General features: G+C 41.3%; 1 pseudogene; it reads right to left on the bottom strand.

The window, feature by feature from the left end:
* Nucleotides 1-4,464: 4,464 nt before the first annotated feature.
* On the bottom strand, nt 4,465-6,531 carry LOC100600860 (annotated as a pseudogene).
* Between the last annotated feature and the right edge of the window lie 16,230 nt (nt 6,532-22,761).

Genomic DNA, 22,761 nt, shown 5'->3' with positions numbered 1-22,761 from the left:
CCACAGGTTCCAGAGATTTGATGTGGATATCTTTTTTGGGGAGGGTGCCTTTTGGTCTTCTACAGAGGAATAAGAATGACTTCTAATGGGATGACTTGCAGATATGTTCTCTCTAGTTCCATGCCTTGATGTTTGGAAACACAGAAAGATTTTTGTAGACAGGTACACTAGATGGTTCTAGGGAACGAAATGGCTATGTGCCTATATGGGTGCTATAATTTGGATTATTTAATTCCAATAGTGAAATCTCACTAATTTTAGATATTTTGCAGTGGATGTGATTTCTAAGACTCAGATATGCAAAAACAAAATGCTTAATTGTTTCCCTTTAATTTCTATCTCAAGCTTCATTTGCCTGAGAGTAAAAAAAAAAATCACTTTTTTTTTTTTTTTTTGAGATGGAGTCTTACTCTGTTGCCTGGGCTGGAGTGCAGTGGCATGATCTTGGCTCAATGCAACCTCTGCCTCCTGAGTTCAAGCGATTCTCCTGCCTCAGCCTCCCGAGTAGCTGGGAGTACAGGCATGCGCCACCACCAGCTAATTTTTGTATTTCTAGTAGAGATGGGGTTTCATCATGTTGGCCAGGCTAGTCTTGAACTCCAGATGTCAGGTGATCCACCCGCCTCAGCCTTCCAAAATGCTGGGATTACAGGTGTGAGCCACTGCGCCTGGCCTCAAGTCACTTTTAAGCAGTCTTCAATAATTTCAGTCCTGGGCCAGGTGCGGTGGCTCACACCTGAAATCCCAGCACTTTGGGAGGCTAAGGCGGGCGGATCACAAGGTCAGGACATTGAGATCATCCTGGCTAATATGGTGAAACCCCATCTCTACTAAAAATACAAAAAATTAGCCAGGTATGGTGGCAGGTGCCTGTAATCCCAGCTACTTGGGAGGCTGAGGCAGGAGAATTGCTTGAACCTAGGAGGCGGAGGTTGAAGTGAGCTGAGATCACGCCACTGTACTCCAGCCTGGGCAACAGAGTGAGACTCTGTCTCAAAAAAAAAAAAAGAAATTTTTTTTTGTTTTGTTTTTTGACTCCCTTTAGGTTTAGAGTCAGTTAGAGATTTCCCCTATGCCTTGACCTTTTCCATGGAGTTCTAAGTTCCCGGTTTAAGTGGACTGCATAGTGCAGTGGTTACAAGTGAGCCCTCCACCCTACATGGCTTGCATTGAAAACCACCTCCTCTACTTTTTACTTCCTAATGGGTGATCTTAGCATTGCAGGTTGCCTTCTTGGGAAGCAGAGTATGAAATGCAGCATGTTGGCCAAGGAGTGTCCTTGGCATCAGCTCCTGCAGAAGGAGCAGGAAGGCATCCAACTGTGATGCAGACCCAGTGACAGCCTTTGCCCACCCCACGGGAGCCCTGGAGCTAGGATGACCCTTCGGAGTTGTCCCACGCTGGGTTGCCCTGAGAACTGATAAGATCTTGGCAAGGCAGCTCTCTGCCTTGGGGCAATCCCTTAAGGGGCTGACAGCTGGAGGCCATCTGCTAATAGCCCCTGGCAGCAGTGGATCTGGGTGGTGCATCCCTGTGTTCACTACACCGTACCGTCATGCTGTTTGGATTCGCTTCTTCATCTTGTGTTCTGGGAGCAGCTACTCCAGGATGCCAGTGCCCCTGTTCTTCGTCGGGGAAATGTGGAAGAGGAGGGTTTGTGGAATGAGCTGTAGTGCTCATCTCTGCAGCTGGTCTCCTGGCTACCCGAGGACTCATCTCCCTCTTCCAATCTCCATTCAGGATCCCTTTCTGCCTCGGCTAGCACCTTTGCTGGTCCTGGCAGTTAACATGTGGCCTAACACAGGCTGTTACCTCTGAGGCAGTCTGAATCCTGAGCACCACCCCCTGCTCAGGCTGACACTCCTGCCATTCCTGGTCCATTTGCTGTCAAACTGGATAAGGGAGTGCCGAGAGGTGACCAAGTGGACCCGTCCTACCCCCATTTTGTCACAGCATCCCTACCTCCTCCTGATGACCAGGGTCAATTAGCCCTGCTGGATTGTTATCTCTCCTTGTTGCCTGCTGGTCGCTTGGCATGAGATGTTAAAGTACCCAGGAGGCACGGTCACAGCTTAAACTTCAATGGAAGTTGCTGTGTCCACTGGAAGAAGAGTTCTCCATCTGGGAACCATGAGTTGCAGAGCCCAGAGTTCTGAGAACAGAAAACATAAATTCCTCATTGGCCACTGAGAGGGATGGCACACCCCTTGACTCCAGGTCATGAATCCTTCCCTTTGGGTCTAGCACCATATAACAGTTTCCATTCAAAATGGAAATGCCCTGGGGTACCCATCATCTGAAAGCATCACTGTCAAGCTTTGATGTCTAAGTTGTTATTGATCCTGGCACTATTCCCGGCCCTGTGTGATCCTGGCCTCTGTTCCCTCTAATCCTCTCAGTGGGTCTTCCCCCAGCCTTGGATAGTTTCATCACAGGTGTGTATTGACTAGTGCGTGCTGAATACTGAAATCCAGAGTTCTCCTGCTGTGCAGTTATCTCCTTCAAACTCCAGCTGCCTTGGTCCCTCCAGAGTCTGGGATCTATCTCCCCAGCTTAAGGGGTTTACCAGGTTCCTTCTGTTGTCACGCGGCTCTCTCCTGGACACCCTCCCCAGGCCTTGCCCGAGACCATCACAGCCTGGCTCTGTTTGCTTCTCATCTCTCAGGGATCAAGTCCTTCACCACTTTACTGCCAATCTCCTGAAAACCACTTCCCATATATTTTGTGCAGTCGTTGATTCTTTCAGCATAGAGGATAAATCCCTGTGGAAGCAGCATTTGTGCTGGGGCTTTTGAAACCTAAAGGTTATTATTATTATTTTTTCTCCTTCAGTTTCTCCTTGACCTCTTTGCTTTTGGGGCAATGTCAGCCTGGAACTTCCTGGCCTGAAAAGCAAAGGGTCACAGGTTGAAGTAACGATAGGAAAGGCAAAACCAAAAATAAATATTCCTTAACAGTGTCCCTTTTGTTCTGCCAACACTGCGAGTCAAACCATTTCTTTCACCTTGATCAAGTTTTATTGTCATAACTGAGGAAGAGACACAGAAGGTTCTGTTGGTGTCTGAAGTTTATTTATTCTTGATTTTATTTTGTGGGGGAAATTGCCCACCTAAGCACATGAGTTCTTTGAGAAACAAGTGTCCCATTTCAGAAACTTTAAAAGCAGCTTAAGCCAATTCCAGTGTGCCCCACAGATTTCTCCCCACGGTGGCTAAGATCCATTTCTGCTCGCTTTAATGTTGACGGGCTTTGCTTTCGCTGGTGTGTCTGGGTCTCTAAAGCCAAGCATCCACCAGCGCACGTTCTTGGCCAACATGCCTTGCTGGTTGCGGGGGTGGTGGCGGGGAGAGAAACATGGCCTCTCTCTGCAGGGTCCTCATAAATCTTGCTCTCTGTGGGTACCTTGGGGAAAGTGGAGGTGAGAACTCTGGGATTTAGACCCCTTTCAGCATCTAGCTCTGCAGTGCCTGACTTAGAAAGTCTCAGCTGCTCTAAATTAATTTTGGAGGAGTGTGGGGACTTGGGTTAAGTGGCCTCCACTGAGGTACGCTGAATATTCATTGCAGTTGATCTCCAAATGGCAAAATGTTAACATTTAACATTCAGCTGAAGCTGAATTGAAGGCCAGTTATCACCATCAAGGAAAAAACAGGTACAAGAATGAATCTGACATTTTATTAAGAATTAAATTTGTTGCTGTTACTTACAGTGGAAAATGCACATTTACTATGTATGGCCTCCAACACAGCCGTATAAAAGTCTTGGCATCTTGGTTAGACATGTATATACCTTCTACACAATTATAATTGTGTATAACATAATTTAGCTTTTGAGAGTACATTTAAAAAAATTCAGTAAGTATGAGTAAGACTGTATAGGATTCAACACTGTCTAATTCAGGTAAAACAGTACCTAATTTAGGTACAATAGTAAAAATTAAAAATGAGTAATCCAGCTTGTAGTGATTTTTCTATTTCATCCTTTTATACTATGATCACCCAAGGCTGCTTTTTTTGGTGGTGAAATTTTAAAGCAAGCTTACCTCAGTACCCAGGTATCTCCTTATATAAAGGCAATCAAATACAAAAACATGATAAATACTATCAGTGTGATTAATAGCTTAGTTTATTAGCTGTTTTAATAAAATACAACTTTATAGTGAAAATAATATACCGAAGTAGCTTTTTTTTTTTTTTTTTTTGAGACAGAGTCTTGCTCTATTGCCAGGCTGGAGTGCAGTGGTGCAATCTCAGCTCACTGCAACCTCTGCCTCCCAGGTTAAAGCGATTCTCCTGCCTCAGCCTCCCAAGTAGCTGGGACCACAGGCGCACACCACCACGCCCAGAATTTTTGTATGTTTAGTAGAGACAGGGTTTCACCATGTTGGCCAGGATGGTCTCAATCTTTTGACCTCGTGATCTGCCCGCCTTGGCCTCCCGAAGTGCTGAGATTACAGGCGTGAGCCACCACGCCCAGCTGGAAGTAGCTTTTAAAAAGCATTTTTAATGATATGCTTACAAAATGACAGATGTAGGTGAAAAAAAAACCTCAGTAATGACAATATAATGAACCAGTCTCCTGGGAGCAAAGCTGAACACTACAGAGACAGGCTGGCTGCTTAAAGTCAAATTAGCTTCTTAATACCATGGAGATCCTACTTGGAAATTGTACCAAGGTGGTTTCTAAGTATCACTGGTCTTAGTTTAATAATGCAAAAATTTCACCTTATCAGCTATTTTAAAGTTTCTGAGAAAAATTCCTTTGGTTCTAATGGCATAGACTCTAGTACTACCTGCCCTTTCTGATGGACCTTCCTTCTCAAGGAAGGTCTTACTGTATCACCCAACGTGAAATCATACAGTTCTTTTATCCAGGAATTGTCATGGAGGAAGTTGTCATCTTCCTCACTAGTAAAAGGCTCCTCCCAGGAATGTTGGGGAAATCTTGATATTCATTCTGAGAAACCACATCGAGGGTAAGTAAATTCAGGGGCCCACAATACCAGTATGTTTCATGTTGATGCAGGATTTTTCTTGGTCAATTTGTCGGCTGTGGACCTCTGGCCAGCAATGCCCCTACCTGGGCCTTGCTGGGGCATGCTACCTGCTGTAGGAAGCACTCCCCACCCGACTCAGCCCACCAGGCTGGCTCTGGCTTGTGCACTGGCTCAGCCCTTGGCCGGGCTGGGTGTGGTGCCCTAGGTCACCTGTGTTATAGCTTGTACCTGCATTTAGGAGTTCCTGAGCTCTTGTCCTGCATCCACGAAGGAGGAGAGGATATGCCGACAACTGAAGGGTGAGGAGGGTGGAGAAGAATTGTATTGAACAATGGAACAGCTCTCAGCAGAGAGGGAATGTGGGGGTGGTCCCCTATCCCCACAATCATGTGGTTTCTTTCTCAGTGTGACTGAGTCTGGGGCTTTTATGGGCTCAGGGTAGGGGAGTGCATGCTGATTGGTTTGTGAGTATGCAAAGAAAGGCTGAAGCAAAGCCACCACTCAAAGGTGGGCATAGCAGTGTAGAAAACCAATTAGGAAAGGGATGAATCAGAGGAAAGCATGCCAAATGTGAAGCAGGTTCTCAATCTGGTCTGTGGATTTGACTTATAGCTTGATTTTTCAGGCTTTAAACTGTCTTCAGCTTTGGAGTTGGGGTTTCACTGGGGACCCACTCCATCTGCCTAGGCATTTGGCTACCTCCTGTTACTCCCAATGTCCCTTTAAGAACATGTAAAGTTCAGCTATAAGATGTCCAGAAATCGGATGCAAATCTAGAATAGGTAAGGATACTAGTAATGTATAAACTAAAGATTGAATTCCCAAACATAGTAAGTTGTGTCAAAAGTGACCTGGGTCACAGTATTGATAATTTTTAGATAGGAGATTGGTTTGGGGCTCATGAACAGAGGTTGAAAGGCATAAAAGAGAGGCTGAAGAATAACCCATATTAACTATCTGAAAATGGTGTAAAAGGTCAGCCCTCAAATCAGTAGGAATATCTACATCAATGTCATCACCTCTGAGCTATCAGTGATTGTTCCATGTGATACCTATTAATGGAAATCAAATGTAGAACCCCAATAGGAAGACTAGCAAACATTTTAAACTGCAATTCCACATAGCTCTGTAGTGGCCAAAGGTGTTATTTTGGGAAACCTCATGAATAGCCAGAGTCATAGAGTGGTTAATGCAGCTATCAAAGGCATTTGCCCAAAATATGACCCATTTCCAGTCCAAGTCTTTTACTAAATAAAACACAACCAACTGGGTGAGAACCATCATAATTACACTTCACACCAGGTTGGGATCAGGTTTCATTTAGGATTTTATCTCTGGGTACCTTGCCAGGATCTCCTGGCACCAATTAATATGGGCTATGGGTATAGACCCCATAGAAGTCTTCTGTGTGACATGGTTCCCTATGACAGTGGTGGCTCACAGCTTCCGATTAGATGTTGTTTAGATGCATCATGAGTTCTATTAAACATAAGCATGCATTTTCAAATCCAGTTGTACTCGAGATGTACAATGTCTCTGTACACAGCTGAGCTGATGATGCCAAGATGGGCTTTAGTAAAAGGTGTTAGAACCGTTGCTGAAGTTCTGGATTTTGTGCAGTGGTTCCATCTTCTACTTTGACACCTACAAAACCCTTAAGGCACTGAAATTTAGGAAGTAAAGGCCAGGTCACATTCATTTAGTTGCTGAATCAAATGTGTAATACCACTATAGTACAAAAAACCTGTAAGTGTTCCAAAATGTGCCCCAATACAGAATTTTCCAGCCTTGGGAACAGAAAGGAGAAAGATGCCTGTTGATTATATTTGTTTTTCTTTGTGAGTTTCATATGAGGAAAATCACTAAATCATTTTGCCTGTTCTCCCTAATGATGATAATTTCAGAAAGCCCCAAAATAAACAGAGCTTCTCGTTTACTGGTTCCAGGTGATGTTTGATCCTCATGGGTGCTGGCTCAGGCTACATGGTGGCAACAGCATGGATCTTTGTGCAAAACACATTTGTGTGCTCTGATCAAGGTCTTCTATACAAGCTCTACTGGACATAAACACATTTTTGGCTACGTTTCATTCCAAAAAGAGATTTTGGCCGGGTGCGGGTAGCTCACACCTGTATTCCCAGCAATTTGGGAGACCAAGGTGGAAGGATGGCTTGAACTCAGGAGTTCAATACCAGACCAGCCTGAGCAACATAGTGAGACCTTGTCTATACTAAAAAAAAAGAAAATTAGTGGGATGTGGTGCATATTTGTAGTCCCAGCTACTCAGGAAGCTGAGGCAGGAAGATCACTTGAGCCTGAGAGATGGAGGCTGCAGTGAGCTATGATCTTGCCACTGCACTCCAGCCTGGGTGACAGAGTGAGACCTTGTCACAAAAACAAAAAACAAACACCAAATGTAACCCCAAAGAGATTTTATGTGACTGCAGCTTTAAATTATACTTAGTAGTGAAATGAACTATACTCCTGCAGCTAAATACCTGATTGAAACACCTCTTTCAATTATCTGAGTAAACTATAGAATACAAATGAAAGTTATTCCTATGAAAATATCTGGAGGGCAAAGAAAAAAATTAAACTATGTTCCCAAATAAATATTTTAAAGGGAAATAGGTTGACCAACCTCTGAAGGTCGGACAACATTTGCTAGCTGTAATCCTGTTCCCCACGAGGCTGCAGTTGGGCCACAACATTGTTTTTGTTTCCTGCGTCAGCACTGTCAGAATGTTCCTCATGGGCTGAGGATTTTATCTTGTTCTGATGAGAGAAGGATTCCCACAGAGACCCAAATGACTAGTGTGTTAATCTGCTAGGGCTGCCATAACAAAGTACAGAGACTGTAACAAGTACAGAGACTTTCAACAACAGAATGTATTGTTTCACATTCTAAAGGCTAGAAGTCCAAGATCAAGGTGTCAGCAGGTTTGGTTTCTTCTGAGGCCTCTACTTGGCTTGTAGACAGCCACCTTCTCCCTGGGTCCTCATATGATCTTCCCTCTATGTGTGTCCCAAAACAATAGAATATACACTCTTCTTATCCGCACATGGCACATATTACAAAACCAACCACACACAATTGTCTGTAAAACATTTCTCAACTAATTCAAAGAACCCGAAATCAGGCCAAACATACTCAGACCACAGCATAATAAAAATATAAATTAATACTAAGAAAATCATTCAAAATCATACAATTACATGGTAATTAAATAACCTGCTCCTGAATGACTTTTGGGTAAACAATGAAATTAAGGCAGAAATCAAGACATTCTTTGAAATGAATGAGAACAGAGATACAACATACCAGAATCTCTGTGACACAGCTAAAGCAGTGTTAAGAGGAAAGTTTATAGCACTAAATACCCACATCAAAAAGTTAGAAATATATCAAATTAACAACCAAACAACACACCTAGAGGAACTATAGAAACAAATGCAAATCAACCACAAAGCTAGAAGACAAGAAATAACCAAAATCAGAGCTGAACTAAAGGAAATTGAAATGCAAAAAACCATGCAAAAGATCAACAAATCCAGGAGTTTGTTCTTTGAGAGAAAGAAAAAAATCAGATTGATAGACCACTAGCTAGACTAATAAAAAGATCCAAATAAACACTATCAGAAATGACAAAGGGGACATTACCACTGACTCCCCAGAAATACAAAAAACCCTCAGAGACTACTACAAACACCTCTATGCCCACAAACTAGAAAACCTAGAAGAAATGGACAAATTCCTGGAAACATAAAATCTCCCAAGATTGAACCAGGGAGAAATTTAATCCCTGAACAGACCAATAATGACTTCTGAGATGGAATCAGTAACAAAAAGCCTACCAACCAGAAAATGTCTAGGACCAGACAATTCACAGCTAAATTCTACCAGTTGTATAAAAAAGAGCTGGTATCATTCCTACTGAAACTATTCCAAAACATTGAGAAGGAGGGACTCCTCCCTAACTCATTCTATGAGGCCAGAATTCTCCTGATACCAAAACCTGGCAAAGACAAAATTTAAAGAAGCCTTAAGGTCAATATCCTTGATGCACCTAGATGCAAAAAATCCTCAGTAAAATACTAGCAAATCATATCCAGCAGTGCATCAAAAAGCTAATCCACCACAATCAAGCAGGCTTTATTCCTGGAATGCAAGGTTGGTTCCACATACTCACATCAATAATTGTGATTCACTACATAAACAGAACTAAAAAAACCATATAATCTCAATGCAGAAAAGACTTTTCATAAAATTCAATATCTGTTCACATTAACCCTCAACAAACTAGGCATTGAAGGAACATACCTCAAAATAATAGCATCTATGACAAACCCATGGCCAACATCATACTGAATGTACAAAAACTGGAAGCATTCCCCTTGAGAACCAGAATAAGATGAGGATGCCCACTCTTGCCACTCCTATTTAACATTGTATTGGAAGTCCTAGCCAGACCAATCAGGCAAGAGAAAGAAATAAAAGGCATTCAAACAGGAAGAGAAGTCAAACTGTCTCTCTTTGTAGATGATTTTATACATAGAAAATCCCATAAACTCCGCCCAAAAGCTCCTAGAAATGATAAACAACTTCAGCAAAGTTTCAAGGTAGAAAATCAATGTACGGAAATCGGTAGCATTTCTATACACCATTAATGTCCAAGCTGAGATTCAAATCAAGAACACAATCCCATTCACCATAGTCACAGACAAAAAATAAAATACCCAGGAATAGAGCTAACCAAGCAGTTGTAAGATCTCTACAATGACAATTACAAAACACTGCTCAAAGAAATCAAAGATGACACAAACAAGTCAATAGGAAGAATCAATATTGTTAAAATGCCCATACTGCCCAAAGCAGTCTACAGATTCAGTGCTATTACTATCAAACTACCAGTGACATTCTTCACAGAATTAGAAAAAACTATTTTAAAATTCATATGGAACCAAAAAGGAGTTCAGGTAGCCAAGGTAATCCTACGCAAAAAGAACAAAGCTGGAGGCATAACGTTACCTGACTTCAAACTATACAAGACTATAGTAACAAAAGCGCATAGGACTGGTACAAAAACAGGCATATAGACCAATGGAACAGAATAGAGAGCCCAGAAATAAAGCCACACACCTACAACCATCTGATCTTTGACAAAGTTGACAAAAGCAAGCAATGGGGAAAGAATTTCCTATTCAACAAATGGTGCTGAGATAACTAGCTAGTCATATGCAGAAGACTGAAGCTGGATCCCTTCCTTATACCATATACAAAAATCAATGCAAGATGGATTAAAGACTTAAATGTAAAACCTAAAGCTATAAAAACCCTAGAAGATAACCTAGGAAATATCATTCTGGACATAAGAACTGGCAAAAATTTCATGATGAAGACGCCAAAAGCAATTGCAACAAAACCAAAAATTGACAAATGGAACCTAATTAAACTAAAGAGCTTCTGCACAGCAAAAGAAACTATCAACAGTAAACAGATGACCTACAGAATGGGAGAAAATTTTTCAAACTATGCATCTGACAAAAGCCTAATATTCAGAATCTATAAGGAACTTAAATTAACAAGCAAAAAACAACCCCATTAAAAAGTGGGCAAAGGACATGAACAGACACTTCTCAAAAGAAGACATACACGTGACTAACAAGCATATGAAAAAATGCTCAATATCGCTAATCATCAGAGAAATGCAAATCAAAGCCACAATGAGATACCATCTCACACCAGTCAGAATGATTATTACTAAAAAGTCAAGAACAGATGCTGGTGAGGTTGTGGAGAGAAAGGAATGCCTATACACCGTTGGTGGGAGTGTAAATCATTCACCATTGTGGAAGACAGCGTGGCAATTTCTCAAAGGCCTAAAAACAGAACTGCCATTTGACCCAGCAATCCCATTACTGGGTATATACCCAAAGGAATAGAAATCATTCTATCATGAAGTTACATACACATGTCTGTTCATTGCAGAACTATTCACAATAGCAAAGACATGGAATCAACCTAAATGCCATCTATGGTAGACTGGATGAAGAAAGTGTGGTACATACACACCATGGAATACTATGGAGCCATTAAAAAGAATGAAATTCTGTCCTTTGCAGGGGCATGGATGGGACTGGCAGCCATAATCCCAAGCGAACTGATGAAGGAACAGAAAATCAAATACTGCAAGTTCTCACTTATAAGTGGGAGCTAAACACTGAGTACACATGGACACAAAGAAGGAAACAATAGGCAATGGGGCTTACTGGAGGATGGAGGTTGAGAGAAGGGAGAGGATCAAAAAACTACCTACTGGGGTAGGGCACGGTGGCTCACACCTGTAATCCCAGCACTTTGGGAGGCCAAGAGGTTAGGAGTTTGAGATCAGCCTGGCCAACGTGGCATAACCCTGTCTCTACTAAAAATACAAAAATTAGCCAGGTGCGGTGGTTCATGCCTGTAGTCCCAGCTACTTGAGAGGCTGAGGCAGGAGAATCGCTTGAACCTGGGAGGCGGAGGTTGCAGTGAGCGGAGATTGTGCCATTGCACTGTAGCCTGGGTGACAGAGCAAGACTCCGTCTCAAAAAAAAAAAAAAAAAATTAGCTATTGGGTACCATGCTTATTACCTAGGTGACAAAATAATCTGTACACCAAACTCCTGTGACATGCAATTTACCCATATAACAAGCCTGCACATGTACCCCTAACCCTAAAATGAAAGGAAAAAAAAGAAAATTTAGAACATTTTACGAGTATGTCACTTTCATAAAGGAATAATATTGCCACATCTTAGCAATTAGATTGTTCTTGCTATTGCTATATTGCACATCGGCAATATCAAATAGTGCTTGCTTTTAATGGTACATTAAAGAAATATAATTAATTCTCTGTGCAGAGCACAAAATAGTATTTTAACGAGCATGTATTTTAGATGTACCTAGGTACCAAGGCTTCAAAGCCTGGGCAGATCTGCAAGCCCTTTCAGCAGTCTTTAATTGCTGAAAATAGCATTCTACAACAAACATATCTACATGCCCTTTGTTTAAAATTTAAGCTCCTTATAGATTCAAAAGTACAAGGGATTATCTTAAAGTATTCTTAAGTCTATTGTTTTGAATCTGATTAGTAAAAACAAAATGTGTTTTGGGTATCTCATTTTTCTCTATCACATTCCTAATTTCTTATGTTTTACATGCTTTATGTCTGAATCAAAGGTGATTTATCATAAATAATTAGTACAGAATGTGTTGGACTTTTTAAATACATCAGGTCTCCCTCTGTGGCCCAGGCTATAGTGCAGCAGCATGATCATAGCTCACTGTAGCCTGAACTCCTGGGCTCAAGCCATCCTCTTGCCTCAGCCTCCCAAGAAGCTAGGACTACAGGTGCACACCACTGTGCCCAACGAACTTTTTATTTTTTGTTTTTATAGATGCAGGGTCTCGCCATGCTGCCCAGGCTGGTCTCAAACTCCTGGCCTCAAGTGAGCCTCCCATCTCAGCCTCCCACCTCAGCATCCCAAAGTGTTGGGATTACAGGCATAAGCCACCATGCCTGGCCCAAATATTTGGTTTTGAAGTTTGCCTTCTTAAGAAATTTTGAGAGCCCAGAATCTGAACCACATATTACAGAAATTTCTTGCAGACTCAGGTTTGGGAGTCTAAAGTTTGTTTTTACAGTCATAGGCTCTTAAGGCTAGGCCTGAATTTTTTTTTCCCTGGTGGCAATACAATCCAAAATTATTGATGAGCTATTTTACATTCGTTTCATACCAAGTCTTTGAAATCTGGTGTTGATTTTACTCTTAGAGTACGTTGAAATTCAGGCTAGCCACAGTTCTGGTGCTCAATCACCACCTGAATTGGACGGCATAGTTCTGGACATAATTCTCAAACCTGCCTTCTTTGTTTCCTTCCTCACACTCAAGGGTTTCGTTTTCAACTGAATGAGAGCTACCTTGTGAACAATATTCTAATCCAATCCTTGCTGCAGTGCTGAATCCCTCTGAGTAGTGAAGAAACTGATGGATTGTTTAAACTCCCATCCCCAACTTTTATGCTCTATTTCCTTGTCTCTGTTTTCAAATCAGGCGTTTTTGTCTGTGCCCAGTTCTGTGTAATATCTGCTAAATGCTGTAAATCAAAACTGACACACACTAACACTCTGGCTAGCCACCCATTTTCCTTAGAACTACGGGGTCATACAGGTCTACCTTCCAAGTTATCACATGTGACAGTTTTACCTAACGATTTGCCACATGTCGATTTGGCCAACAAAAATCTATTTTCTTGCAGCTTTGCCACTGCCAAGCTATGGTCACTTTTGGGGTTTTATTATGGCAGCAACACGCTTCCAAATATCAGTCTCTGATTAAGAATAATCCTAGCTTCTGTAACAAAATAAACCCTCCAAATTTCCATGGTTTTCCGCAATTGGAGTTTATTTTCTGCCCATCAAACAATCCAATTGGTGATCAGGTTCCTTCTGTCTCATGGATCTTGCAACCCTCTGCATCCAGCCAGCGGACAGGGAAAAAGAGTGTAAGGGAAGTTTGAGGGCTCATTAAAAAAGCATTGGCCTGAACTTGCACACATCACCTCTGCTCACATTTCGTTAGTTAGATGCGGTCCTCTGGTCACACAAACCACAAGCAGGGCTGGGAAATATAATTTATATGCCCAGGAGAAAAAGGAGAGAGCGAATTTTGTTGAGCAGCACATATTCCTACCATAGTTTTTTTTGTTTGTTTGTTTTTTGTTTTTTTGTTTTTTTTGAGACAGAGTCTCGCTCTGTCGCCCAGGCTGGAGTGCAGTGGTGCGATCTTGGCTCACTGTAAGCTCCGCCTCCTGGGTTCACGCCATTCTCCTGCCTCGGCCTCCCGAGTAGCTGGGACTACAGGCACCTGCCACTACGCCCGGCTAATTTTTCTGTATTTTTTTTAGTAGAGATGGGGTTTCACTGCATTAACCAGAATGGTCTCGATCTCCTGACCTTGTGATCCACCCGTCTTGGCCTCCCAAAGTGTTGGGATTACAGCTGTGAGCCACCACGCCCAGCCCCTACCATAGTTTTTATTAATATATGAGTGGGATTGGCCTGTAACTTTCCTTTTTAATACATTCCTTGTCTGATGTTTGATATGAAGGTTAAACTCAGTTATGCTAGTTGCAAAAAGATATAAATTGGGGAGTATTTCTCCTTTTACCTTCTTGGAAGTGTTTGGGTAAGACGGAAATTTATTCCTGAAATGATGAGTAGATTTTTCCATTAAAGTTGTATGACTGCTTCTTCATGGAAAGATTTTTAAGTGTTGATTCAGTTTGTTAAGCAGTTATGAGATGATTCAGTCTTTCTATTTCTTTTCATTTTGGTAGACTTCACTTTTTAAGGAAATTGATCCATTTCAACTAAGTTCTCAAATTTAGCAAACTTGTTTATAATATAGTCCCCGTATCTTTTTTATTTCTGCATTGGCAGTTATGTTCCCTTTTTTGTTTCTAATATTATCTACCTTTTTTAGGAAGTTACTTGAGGATGTTTTCCAGCAAATCCAGAGGGTAAGCCAGGAAAGGTGAAAACATGGAAATCATAGATTCAACTCTAGAAGGCAGGGCAGGAAAGTTCTATGAGACAGCTGTGTGGGAGACTTTGAAAGTCCCAGCTCACAAGGCAGAAGACAACCAGAGGTAGAATGAGAGTATGATTACAAGGTTGGGAAAGAATTGAGAATATAAAGACAAATAATTAAGGAAGAAAGGAAAGGAAATGAGAAATTTAAGGGAAAAAACCTACACAAGAAACATATAAGCCAACATAAAATGTGGCATTTTTTAAGGAGCCTTATAAGGTGGCTTTTTAAGGAGCTGATGGGATGTCAAAATAGAGGATATATTTGTCCCTGATGCTACAGATATTCTCTTTAAAATGGTCTAGTGTTGTGAAATTGAATCCACAGAGAAATAAATGTAATTCCAACACATTACGCAGCCCAGCATGGAACAATATTTGCATAGTCACAGTAATAAAATCTTTCCTATTGGTTTTAAATTTCAGAGTGATCATATGAGTGGAAAACATTTAGTTGAAGGACAGAGGCAAAATTTAATAAGCCTTGAAAAATATAAAAACATGAACACACAGCCATCATCATAACGTATATCTTTATACATATATTCAATTATTTCCTTAGAATAAATTCCCAGGGGCCGGATGGCTGCAAGTCTGGGTGCTCATTTATAATTAATATTTGGCTAAATCAGCATCCAGAAGAGTGTAGCAGGTAAAACTCTCCTGGTACGTTTCCCTGCTCCCATCTGCTTCCATTCCTCCAGGAAATCCTCAGTGTTCCTGGCCCACTTATGGTATCCTTCTTCATTTTCCATTCCTGCTGCAGGTATTTCCCCCTATATTGATATTTATTGGATCATTTCAAAAGATTTTTGCACTAGAGGGGAGGTAAAACATGTGCCCTCAAATAATGTTGAATCCATGACTCCTCTACCAGATTTGAAAAATATTGGCTGGGCATGGTGGCTCATACTGTAACCCCAGCACTTTGGGAGGGCGAGGTGGGAAGATTGTTTGAACCCGGGAGTTCAATACCAGCCTGGGTAACATGGCAAGACCCTGTCTCTACAAAAGTAAATTAGCCTGGCGTGGTGGCGCATACATGTAGTCCCAGCTGCCCTGGAGGCTGAGATAGGAGGATCATTTGAGCCCAGGAGGTCAAGGCTGCAGTAAGCCATGATGATGCCACTGCACTCCAGCCTGGGCAACATAGCAAGACCCTGTCTCAACAAAAAAAAAGGTATACACACACTCACACACATAATTATTTCAAAAAATTTTGCACTAGATAAGAAGTAAAGCATGTGATCTCAAATTATCTTGAAGCAAGGAGTCCTCCAACAGATTTAAAAAATATAAATTTTTTTCTTCCTGATTATAAAAGTAATGCATGCTCATTGTAGAAACAGTGTGAAGCAAAGAGAAAATAGGTAGTGCCTGTCAGCTTTCAAAAAGGCTGAGCAGCCTGCCGTATAGAGAGTACGTTACGAGCCTTTTGGAACCTCATCTGCCAGGACTGAGAAACAGAAAAGAAACAACCGCTTTCTCCTTGTTTGCCAAATGTATTAAGAGACAAGGATCATCCTTATTTGCTTTGTAATGTTCCCAAATGAAGCAGCAAGGTTTTATTTGGATATTTTTGTGTTGTCATTGATGCTCTTAAATTTCACTTTAACATCTTTCTTTAGCCTCACTTTTGCTGAACAATCAGTCAATAACCCAGAACCCCCACTGGCCGTGCCTGTTCCTTCATGCAGTGAGAGCATTCAGCTGGTTAATTTAGAACTGTTAATGACTTAAAAATCTATATGAAACGTATGCTCCATCAGTCGGTGCTACCCGATTGCCCCCAGCATGGGGAAAAGAAGGAACTCTAAAGCCATTTAGATCCAGGCTTGATATGTCAACACCGGATGTCACCAGGGGCTCCGGCACCCCCTGGAAGTCTGGCTGAACTTAACCCAAACTCCTTTCCACCGCCTGGGACGTTAAGCTTCCTCACTCTGGCTGCCCTGGCTTTTCTGGTCTTTCTCCCACGTTCCTACTTCCAAATCAGCAGCTCTGATCCACAGGCCTCTGGTCAATTTGGTGACTAAAGATTCATGGGGAGCAATCGTCTCAGGCACTGGCTCACTTTCTGACCTGGCTGTTATCTCTTCTACTTCCTGCCACCTTCTCCCACTCACACAAGTGATCCCCCATCTTCAGGGCTTGGAAAGGGCACCCCTTCCAGGCTCTTGCAGGATCTCTTACCAGGAACAACCCTTCATTATATCAGCCTGACTATCCCAGCCTTGCCGAGATCCTGGTGGATTAAAATGTCTCCATCTTGGATTAAAGACTTAAATGTAAAACCCAAAACTATAAAAACCCTGGATGACAACCTAGACAATACCATTCTGGACATAGGAACAGGCAAAGATTTCATGACGAAGATGCCAGAAGCAATTGCAACAAAAGCAGGAATTGACAAATGCAATCTAATTAAAGAGCTTCTGCACAGCACAAGAAACTACCAACAGGGTAAACAGACGACCTACAGAATGGGAAAAAACTTTTTCAAACTATGTATCTGACAAAGGTCTCATACCCAGCATCTATAAGGAACTTAAACATTTACAAGAAAAAAACCAAACAACCTCATTAAAAAATGGGCAAAGGACATGAACACTTTTCAAAAGAAGATATACATGTGGCCAAAAAGGTTATGAAAAAAAATCTCAACATCACTGATCATTAGAGAAATGCATATCAAAACCACAATGAGATACCATCTCCCACCAGTCAGAATGGCTATTATTAAAAAGTCAAAAAAGAACAGATATTGGTGAGGTTGTGGAGAAAAAGGAAAGCTTATACATTGTTGGTAGGAGTGTAAATTAGTTCAACCATTGTGGAAAACAGTGTGCCAATTCCTCAAAGACCTAAAACCAGAACTACCATTTGATCTAGCAATCCTATTACTGGGTATATACCCAGAGGAATACAAATCATTCTTTCATAAAGACACTTGCACACATATGTTCATTGCAGCACTATTCGCAATAGCAAAGTCATGGAATCAACCTAAATTCCCATCAGTGGTAGAACAGATAAAGAAAGTGTGGTACATTTACACTGTGGAATACTATGCAGCCATATAAAAGAATGTGAGCATGTCCTTTGCAGCAACATAGATGAAACTGGAGGCCATTATTTTTAGCAAACTAATGCAGGAACAGAAAATAAAATACTGCATGTTCTCACTTACAAGTGAGAGCTAAATGCTGAGAACATGGACACATAGAGGGGAACAACACACACTGGGGCCTGTTGGAGGGTGGAGGGTGGGAGGAGGGAGAGGATCAGGAGAGAGAACTAATGGGTACTAGGCTTCATACCTAGGTGATGAAATAATCTGTACAATAAAACACACATGACACAAGTTTAGCTATATAACCTGCAAATGTACCCTTGAACTTTAAAGTCTCCATCTTGTTACTGTACCTTGTTATTTGATCAGAAATCACCTGAGTGATAGTTTCTTTTGTATTTCAGCTTGGCAAGCTGTAGCACCCAGTTATTTGATCAGCTATGAATTTAGGTGTTGCTGGGAGGGTACTTTATACATGTGGTTAACACCTACAGTCAGTTGACTTTATAAGTAAAGGAAATTACCCTAGATAATGGGGGTGGGTGGGTCTTATCCAATTAGTTGAAGGCCTTAAGATCAGAAACAGGTTCCTCTGGGAAGAAGAAATTCTGCCTCAAGACTGCCTGAGCTTCCAGGCTACTGTCTTGTTATGTGGATTGCAGATTGGCTAGCCCCACAATCAGGTTAGCCAATTCCTTAAAACAAATCTCATTATATATCTGCACATATATATATATATACACACACACAAACACTTACATGTATATATATACATAATACACATATAAACATATGGGTATATATCCTGTTGGCTCTGTTTATACATATCTACACAGGCTGAGTATCTCTAATCTGAAAACTGCAATGCTTCAAAACCTGAAGCTTTCTGAGAATTAACATGCCATAAGTGGAACATTTCACACCTGACCTCGTGTGGTACCTCACAGTCAAAATGCAGGGGCACAACCCACAGTCCCCAAGGGAAAAAAGGCCCTTCCAGCCCCCTTCAGCTGCGCTCTATCTTTTCCTCAAATGCCCAGGCTCAGCGACGCAAGCACACCTACAAAGGGCAATACAATGGCCCATGTGCAGGCTGGATGTGCACAAAATTATTTAAAATATTGCATAAAATTACTTTCAGGCTATGTGTATAAGATGTATATGAAACATAAATGAATTTCCTGTTTAGACTTGGGTCCCACACCCAACTTATCTACTTGTTATGTATATGCAAATATTCCAAAATTCCCCAAAATATGAAATCCAAAAAACTTCTGGTCCCAAGCATTTCAGGCAAGAGGTATGCCACCTGTATATCCTGTTGTCTCTCTGTGTGTGTGTATGTCTCTTACTGGCTCTGTTTCTCTGGAGAACCTTGACTTACATACCCTATATATTTGTTTGAATTATACAAATAAGGCATGTATATTATAGAAAATTAGAAATTACAAACCAAAAGAAAAATCTTAAGAGCAATTTCACCACCATAAAAGAATCACTATTAACCTTTCAAGAGGTATGTGTAGGTATATATTTCAAAAACGTACACTGAAACATTTTTGTAAGTAGATGTTCCACTTAAGGTGTTATTAATAGCAATGTCAGTAGGAATAGATCTGCATAATTTTACCCCTTTTTTTTTCTTTTTTGAGACAGGGTCTCATTCTGTTGCCCAGGCTGGAGTGCAGTGGCGTCATGATCATGGCTCACCGTAGCCTCGAATTCCTGGGCTCAAGGGATCCTCCCGCCTCAGCCTCCCAAATAGCTGGGACTACAGGCGCATGTCCTCATGTCGGGCTGATTTTTGTATTTTTTGTAGAGATGAGTTTGGGCTCAAGTAATCCTCCTGCTTTGACCTCCCACAGTGCTGGGATTCCAGGCATGAGCCATTGCGCCTGGCCAGATCTGCATAATTTTAAATGACTACCAAACATTACATCCCTTGATTATGCCATAATTTGTATAATCCTTCCCCTACTGTTAGAAAATCACATTGTTTCTGTGTTTCACGATTGTAAGCAATGCTGCAAAGAACATCCTAGCCCACATCTTTGTGCCTGTGTTGATTGTTTCATGGGGATAACTTCTGCCTCCCTCATATACCCCCTCACTCTCCTACACACACAAGATATTTTCTACAAAATAGTAATTTCCTTGGGCTAATAGCCTCTGTAAGTGGGGTTTGTGGATTGCTAAAGCTGGAAAGACTAAGGTTCTAATCAAATCTCATCATTCTACACATAAATGCAAGCAGGAGAGGGGAAGTAATTTTCCCAACTTAGCCAATTGAGAGCAGATCAAGGCTGAGAAGCTAGCACTCATGACTGTGCTTTCAGATGAGTAGATTCCACTTTGTTCAATTGCTGATTTTATCTCAAGAAAGCATTACACCCTGCCCAGGTAACATCCTTCAGTTTGGTGAAAGTTGACAGAGTAAATGCTGGTAGCATTTTTGCCCCTCTGAAGCCAGCCCAGTGATGGATGAAAGAGAACAATTTGAGCCCTCAATTTCTTTGACTTTTTGATGAGGTGAGCTATCCTGCAGGCAAGATAGCTGGTTGCTGCTAAACCAATATTTAGAGAAATTGAACTGAGAAGTTGTAATTATTCATGGCAATAAAATGTCTCTTCTATTAGAAAAAAGGTTTTACATTATGAAAGCAATATATAGTCTTTAAAGCTGGACATTTTGAACAGTAGGAAGAGAAACTATTCATAGTTGTATTATGCAAAGATGGCCACTGTCCATTGCTTTATTGAAAGGGAAGGATTTAAGTCACAAAAATAACAATTCTCCTTGCATCAAACTCTATTCAAGACATGATGATGCTTTCACTAGATGTCTGACAGAGATACCCAGAGTGAATCTCAGTCTTTTTTTTTTAAGTGAAGAATGTTTTTAGTTGGCTATTGCTTCATAACAAACCTAGAATCTCAGTGGTATACAACAACAAACATTACTTTTTCTCCCTCCTGGGTCTGTGAATCAGCTTGGATAGCTGTGCTTCAGGCCTGCAGGTATTGAACTGGGCTCTGGACTGTTGGTTGGAATCAGTTCTGCTCCATGTGTATTTTCATCTTCCTTGGACCAGTGGCTACCTGGAGTCTGTTCTTTGTTCTTTTCTTAATCTTACTTTTTCAACTTTTATTTTACATTCTGGGGTCCCTGTGCAGGATATGCAGGTTTGTTACATAGGTAAACATGTGCCGTGGTGGTTTGCTGCACAGATCAACCCATCACTTAGGTATTAAGCCCAGCATCCATTAGCTATTCTTTCTGATGCTCTCCCTCCCTCTGCCCTCCCCCAGCTGGCCCCAGCGTGTGTTGTTCCCCACCACGTGTCTGTGTGTTCTCATCATTCAGCTCTCACTTGTAAGTGAGAACATGCAGTATTTGGTTTTCTGTTCCTGTATAAGTTTGCTGAGGATAACAGCTTCAGCTCCATCCATGTCCCAGCAAAGGACATGATCTTGTTCCTTTTTATGGCTGAATAGTATTCCGTAGTGTATATGTACCACATTTTCTTTAACCGGTCTATCATTGATGGACATTTGGGTTGATTCCATGTCTTTACTGTTGTCGATAGTGCTGCAATGAACATACAGGTGCATCTATAATAGAATGATTTCTATTCCTTTGGGTATATACCCAGTAATGGAATTGCTGGGTCAAATGGTATTTCTGCCTCTAGATATTTGAGGACTTGCCACACTGCCTTCCACAATGGTTGAACTAATTTACACTGCCACCAACAGTGTAAAAGCATTCCTTTTTCTCTGCAACCTCTCCAGCATCTGTTGTTTCTTGACTTTTTAATAATCACCATTCTGGCTGGGGGCACTGGCTTACGCCTGTAATCCCAGCACTTTGGGAGGCTGAGGCGGCAGATCATGAGGTCAGGAGATTGAGACCATCCTGGCTAACACGGCGAAACCCCGTCTATGTTAAAAATACAAAAAATTAGCCGGGCGTGGTGGCAGGCGCCTGTAGTCCCAGCTACTCAGGAGGCTGAGGCAGGAGAATGGTGTGACTCTGGGAGGTGGAGCTTGCAGTGTGCTGAGATAGTGCCACTGCACTCCAGCCTGGACAACAGAGTGAGCCTCTGTCTTAAAATAATAATAATAATAATAATCACCATTCTGACTGGCGTGAGATGGTATCTCATTGTGGTTTTGATTTGCATTTCTCTAATCAGTGATGTTGAGCTTCTTTTCATATGTTTGTTGGCTGCATGAATGTCGTCTTTTGAGAAGTGTCTGTTCATGTGTTCATGTCCTTCGCCTACTTCTTAATGTTTTTTTTTCTTGTATATTTAAGTTCCTTCTCAGCTTTGGGTATTAGACCTTTGTCAGATGGATAGATTGCAAATATTTTCTGTAGGTTGTTTGTTTCTTTTGCTGTGCAGAGGCTCCTAAGTTTAATTAGATCCCATTTGTCAATTTTTGCTTTTGTTGAAATAGCTTTTGGTGTTTTCATCATAAAATGTTTGCCCATACCAATGTCCTGAATGGTATTGCCTAGATTTTCTTCTAGGGTTTTTATAGTTTTGGGTTTTACATTTAGGTATTTAATCCATCTTGGATTCATTTTTGTATAAGGTGTAAGGAAGGGGTCCAGTTTCAATCTTCGGCATATGACTGGCCAGTTCTTCCAGCACCATTTATTAAATAGGGAATCCTTTTCCCGTTGCTTATTTTTGTTGGATTTGTCAAAGATCAGATGGTTGTAGGTGTGTAGTCTTATTTCTGAGTTCTCTATTCTGTTCCATTGGTCTGTGTGTTTGCTTTTGTACTAGTGCCATGCTGTTTTGGTACTAGTACTAGCCTTGTGGTATAGTATAGTTTGAAGTCAGATAGCATGATGCCTCCAGATTTGTTCTTTTTGCTTAGGATCACAAAAAGAACCTGCTATTCAGGTTCTTTTTTGGTTCCATATGAATTTTAAAATAGTTTTTTCTAGTTCTGTGAAGAATGTCAATGGTAGTTTAATGGGGATAGCATTGAATCTATAAATTACTTTGGGCAGTATGGCCATTTTCCTATTCATGAGCATGAAAGAT

The sequence above is a fragment of the Nomascus leucogenys genome, chromosome 8 (genome assembly GCF_006542625.1).
Source record: "Nomascus leucogenys isolate Asia chromosome 8, Asia_NLE_v1, whole genome shotgun sequence".
NCBI classification, from domain to species: domain Eukaryota; kingdom Metazoa; phylum Chordata; class Mammalia; order Primates; family Hylobatidae; genus Nomascus; species Nomascus leucogenys.
Note: the sequence above shows the minus strand (reverse complement) of the source record. Positions and strands in the feature narration are given on the sequence as shown.